Source organism: Panthera tigris, chromosome B4 (genome assembly GCF_018350195.1).
Source record: "Panthera tigris isolate Pti1 chromosome B4, P.tigris_Pti1_mat1.1, whole genome shotgun sequence".
Classification (NCBI taxonomy): domain Eukaryota; kingdom Metazoa; phylum Chordata; class Mammalia; order Carnivora; family Felidae; genus Panthera; species Panthera tigris.
In genome coordinates, this window is record NC_056666.1 from 45,339,850 (window position 1) to 45,345,920 (window position 6,071).

At 44.4% G+C, this 6,071-nt stretch overlaps 1 pseudogene; it reads left to right on the plus strand.

Moving 5' to 3' along the window:
* The first annotated feature begins 3,843 nt into the window (after positions 1-3,843).
* Positions 3,844-5,359, plus strand: LOC122240516 (annotated as a pseudogene).
* Positions 5,360-6,071: the final 712 nt, after the last annotated feature.

Sequence of the window (6,071 nt, forward strand, 5' to 3'; positions counted from 1 at the left end):
GACTTTGGGCAAGCTCTCTATACCTCCACAGACATCCCTTTCTACAACTATAAACTGGGGATAATACAGCCTCACCATGTGTTGTTCTGAGGATTAAACAAGGTAATGTCAATGAGATTATCTGGTAATTATAAAGATACACACAACAAATGCAAGTAATTATAATTCAAAAATAAGACTAAAAGCCAACTGAGTCCAAACAGCATTAAGAGTTGGGATAGGTTGAGTGAACTGGGATTCAGGAATAATGGAAAAGAAAATCTGTGTTATTTGAGTTGGATATGAAACTACCAATGGAATTTCAGAGTCTAACTTAAATACATTGTGCAAAATAAATAAATATCCCTTTATTTATAAATAGCATTTTATTTTTCTCTGGTTTGTCAACAGGACAGTCTACTTAAGAGGGAGACCATGAGTGGTGCCTCGGGTGGCTCAGTCAGTTAAGCATCTGACTTCGGCTCAGGTCATGATCTCACAGTTTGTGGGTTCAAGCCCGGCGTTGGGCTCTGTGCTGACAGCTTAGAGCTTGGAGCCTGCTTCAGATTCTGTGTGTGTGTGTGTCTCTCTCTATCCCTCTCCCACTCATGCTCTGTCTCTCTCTGTCTCTCAAAAATAAATAAACATTGAAAAAGAGTATTTTAAGGGAGACCATGAAATATTAATTATTTTGATGAGAGAGTGCCTGTGGAATTCATACATCCACCAATAAATACATTCACGCAGTGGGAAGTGGCCATGGGGTGAAAAGACTATTTTTGAGAGCATGTCCTATACAGTAGAACCTTGACTACCCTGAGGGATAAATTTCAAGAATGCCCTGACTCCTCAAATATGGAATGATAATATAGAGTGGAGGTGGTGGTTTCATCTTTTTCCATGCAGTGACCAGCCTTGCAATCCATGATTCAAGTTCATTATGAAACCCAAACGCGTTAAATGTTTCAACGCTGAACAGCCATCACACGTTATCTCCTTTAATCCTTGTGACACTCCTGTGTTCCCCATTTGATACAGAATGAAACTAAGGCTTGGAGGGGCATAAGTAACTAGCCCAAGGTCCCAAGGCTATTAATGCAGAGAGCCAGGACTAGAAGCTTATTTACCTCTTAAAAGCCATCAAAACATTCACTAAAATATTCCCCTTCATAGTTCATATAGGGATACAACACTGACCACAACAAGGTACCTTTCCCTTCTAACCTTGTAGGAGAGATTAATAGTGCAACAAATTAATACAGCAAGTATTTGTTGGTTACCTCAGTTCAAGGTTCTGGGGATCTACAGATAAACAAGAGAGACAAAGCCCTGCTCTTGGGAGCAGCTATGAGATGAGTACTGTGTGCACACTGTAGCCCCAATGCCGGAAGCCTTGCAGGGCCCCTCACTAGCTCTTGGTACTGGATCCCCTTATATTCCTGCCGTTGGATGTCCTGGTTGCAGCTACTCCCTGACCAACCCCCTTGAGTGTCCAGAAACTGGTGGGCAGTGGACAGGCTGCATGGAAAGAGACAGAACAGGGATTTGGAGGAAGAACCCCAGCAGTTCTGGCTTCACCGTCACTAGGCCTGTCACCTTCTATAAGTCCCTCAACCACTAAATCAGTCTCTTTGCTTATAAATGGGGATATCGTTGAGTAGAAAGTACCTGTGAGTCATCACCCAAAAGTGCCTTGAAAATCATACTAAATGAAAGTTAGCTTTTATTATCCTTGTCCATTTCTGCTAATCAGACCCAGGATAGGTTGTGTGTTCATCAATCCATGAGGCTCTGTGAAATAGTACTTTTGAATCTCCCCAGCTGCTCCTGTGTTGCCTGCGGGAGTGTCTCGCATGGTTCTGGCCTCGATGGGAAGTGGTATTGCAGAAGGTGAAGGGCCACAAAGAAAAGTAAATGCCAAACATCCTTCCATGCCACCTCCTTCTTTCCATTTCTTTTTGGGTATAGATTTATATAACGCAAGTTGGAAGTTTGGGTAGTTCCAATTAATGAAGAGCAGGGTGGGAAGAGGAGGGACTTTTTTAAACTTTTGCTAGAACTGCTGAAGTAGTTAGCTTCACTAGAGCTCCCCGACCCTGCAGGTGCTGCCATTCTGCCTGTGACTCCGCCTGGACTCTGCATCTGAATGACGGTGGCCTGCCCACTGAGCTCCGTGGGTCGGGAATGCTGCTTCGTCTCACAGAATAACAAAGCAGCTGCTGTCCCACCAGCTGAATGGGCCTGGACATCTGGCTGGTGTCCTTCCAAAGGGCTCCATCCTGAGCAGTCCTCAAGCAAAATACTCCAACCTTCCATTGTGGACTCGGGCCAGGACTGCATGTGTGACCATCAGCAGCCAGCTGCTGAGCTCCTGATGAGACAGGTCATGAAGGTCAGTCCTTTCAACAACCAGATCAGATGTGACAGATGAGCCGTCAGATTTATTTGCCTGGCTCTAAACTCTTGTACCTATCAGAAAGAAATAGAGCCAAACTCTGAACGTCAGTTTGGGGTGTTGTATAAACATGATCTTCAGTGTGACTTATTCCTTCCTTCTTAGCTATCTCAAGTTGCTTAAAGAATGTAGACAATTTGCCCACGGGTCTCCAGGGATGAGCACCCAATAACATTTTGCTGAATCTAGAGTCTTGTCCTCCAACTCAAGAAAAGTTGTAGGTTGGCTCATCTGCCTATGCAATGTCTCTACAGTATCATGGTGGGGAGACTGTGACATTCATGTTCTTCACCTTCCCACCCTGGTGCCTGTGGGATGGTAGGGAGAGGAGGCAGTGCCTTGAGAACAAGGAAGAGAGCCCCTACAGTTCAGAGAATCAGCCCTCCACCCTCGGACTAGACTTCCTGGTAAAACCTGCTCCCAAGGGCAAATTGAAACCACTCATGACATCATCGACAGGGAGCCTCCCAGCTTGGTCTATTTAAAGTTGGAGTTGAGGCAATGAGGCAGCCTCATGCCCTGATATGCTTTCAATTACTTGAAGAAAAAAAAAAAAAGCAAACAAACCTCCTTATATTGAAATGAAACCAGCTTCTCTAGAACTTTCTTCCACTGGTCCAGAAGATATACCAGATTTGTATCATAGTTTCAGAAAACATGAGTGGCCAAAAGAATCCCTTCCGGATCCTCCTACCTAATCTACCTGAGATGTTTTAGCTTGTTTTCTGCCTTATTGTAAAAAGTCACATCCTCCAACTCACATCTTGATCAATAAAAGGCTTTCTCTAGAGGACCCCTTTTCCTGTACCCGCTCATCTGTCCTCCTGAAGATCACATAACCCTCCAACCACTGCAGTATCCAGCGTGTGCACACACTACAGAGAATTCGGGGCAAAGGCCAACATAAGTGCCTGTGAGCAACAAGAAAAAGGCAGCTGTGGCCGCGTCTTAATGCTTATTAGGGCCAAAATAAAACGCGCAACGATGAGTTTTACCTTTTCCAATGATGGGATCACGTGGCTCGTTCCAGGCATTGACCCATAGCTTTCACTTCTCTCCAAAATGATTTGAGCAAACCTGTCAACACCGCTCTAAATAAAATGCACAGGTATACCCTACTGGTGTGAACTGTCATCAGAAAATCACCCCATCTTCTCACGATCACCCCCATACACCAAAACACTCCCCTAAGGCAGAAGGGAGATAGATGGTGGAGGACAGAACCTTAACTAACTGATAACCTTCTCACTCAACATATTTGCATTGAATGGGCTTTTTGTTTTCACAGCATCCAGGGGCTGGAAATAAGAGAGGTTAAGAAATCATACCCATACCCCAGTATTCTGGTAGATCTATATTTAAAATCAACCGAGGGGAAGAGGATTCCTTTATTGTTGTTGGTGATGACGATGATGATATTTTTGTATTTGCTTGTTTCACATCAGTAACTATTTCAATGTAAAAAAAGAAGCGTAGACTATGATAAAATAAGAAGTTGTGTATCCACCATCTAGCTTTAACATTATTTTCTTCAAGTTTTTATTTATTTATATATTTTGAGAGAGAGAGAGAGAGCACAAGCAGGGGAGGGGCAGAGAGAGAGAGGGAAGGATGAACATCTCCAGCAGGCTCCACACTGTCAGCACAGAGCCCAACACAGGGCTCGAACTCACAAACCACGAGATCGTGACCTGAGCCAAAGTCAGACCCTTAAGTGACTGAGCCACCCGGGCTCCCCTGGCTTTAACATTATTAACAATTTACTATGTTTTGTTCAGTTTCCTTTTGTTAAAACAAACAAACGGCATTTAGATACATGTCATGTGTGTTCCTCCCTGATCTTCCACTCCTTATGCAACCATTGGCCTGAGGCTAACGGTATCAGTCCCATGCAGAGTGAAAAATATTCAATACAGCTTTCCATGTGGCGGCTGCCACCATGTAAGCAAGACGGGTGCTTACAAGCACATTCAGGAGCTACGGAGGAAGAAGCAGTCCCAAATAATGCGTTTTCTTTTCCAGGTGCTGCGGGCTGTACCACCAGCTCTCTGTTGTACCAGCTCCATAAAGCACGCAGACTGGGACACAAGGTGAGGCAAGGTTATGTCATATATCAGACTCCTGTGCTCTGGGGTGTGCCCTACAGCAATCCTATCCATCACGGTGTTAACCAGCTAGTTCGTTCAAAGCCTCCAGTTTGTTGCTGAGGAGGCATCACAGGGGACTCTGAGAGCCCTGAACTCTTATTGGGTTGACGAAGATTCTACATACAAACTCCTTGAGGTTCTCCTCCTTGACCCATTCCATTCAGCTATCAGAAGAAATCCTGGGGCACCTGGCTGGCTCAGTCAGTAGAGCACGCGACTTGATCTCTGGGCTGCAAATTTGAACCCCATGATGGGTGTAGTAATTACTTAAAAATAAAATGTTAAAGAAAAAAAAGAAGATGAAGACGAAAGAGGAGGAGAAGAAGGAGAAGATGAGGGAGAAGAAGAAGGAGAGGGAGAAGAAGGAGGAGGAGAAGGGGGAAAGGGAAGGAGAAGGGGAAAGAGAAGAAGGAGAAGAGGAAGAGGAAGAGGAAGAGGAAGAGGAAGGAGAAGGAGAAGAAGAGGAAGAAGAGGGAGAAGCAGGAGGAGGAGGAGGAGAAGGGGAAGGGGAAAAGGGAAGGAGAAGGGGAAGGAGAAGAAGAGGAAGAGGAGGAGGAGAAGGAGAAGAAATCCTGACACCCAGTGGATCACAAAACCAGTCCACAAGCCAGGGAGATTTGAGGGCTCACATCTGCAGGCCATAAGAGCTGCAGCCTTAGAAAGGGTCTCAAGTGCCACCATACTCTCAGTGGTTCTCCGTGCAGCTTGGAGAAAGCACAGTACTCTCCAGTCCACCATTACTACTAATATAAGGAAGGTTTATAAAATTCTTACCTAATAAACAATTTAGAACAGTCAAAACAGATCGACTACTGGGGTGCCTGGGTGTCTCAGATAGTTAAGCATCTGACTCTGGATTTTGGCTCAGGTCATGATCTCATAGACATAGGATGAGCCCCACGTTGATCTCCGTGCTCAGAGTGGAGCCTGCTTGGGATTCTCTCTCCTTCTTTCTCTGCCCCTCCCCCATTCATGCTTTCTCTCTCTCTCCCTCTCTCCCTCACCCTCTTTCTCTCTCCCTCTCTCTCTCCCTTCCTCCCTCTCTCTCCCTCTCTCTCTTTCAAAATAAATAAGTATACATTTTACACTTGATCTTAGCCAAAAGGCCGAGAAGCGATAATAAGTATACATTTTAAAAATGGACTACATATATACTCATAAAGAAGTGATGGGGATTTCTTGATATTTCACCTTTCAAATAAAATCATGTCATATTGTGTGTTCTATTATGCACTTCTCTTTTACTGAACCTTATCCTTTTGAGATACATCCATGATGATACACGCAACTCTGAATCCTACCTCCCAGCCACTATTATATCTCCTATCTTCAAAAAAAATCTTCCATTCACTTTACCATCCACTTACTGCCTTCTCTTTTGCTCTCTTCTCTCTTTGCTCTCTTTGCAATTAAAATTCCTGAAAGTGCTGTCTATTTTCATCGTCTCTAAGTTGTGCCAAACTCTCTCAACCACTCCAGTCAGAGCCCCT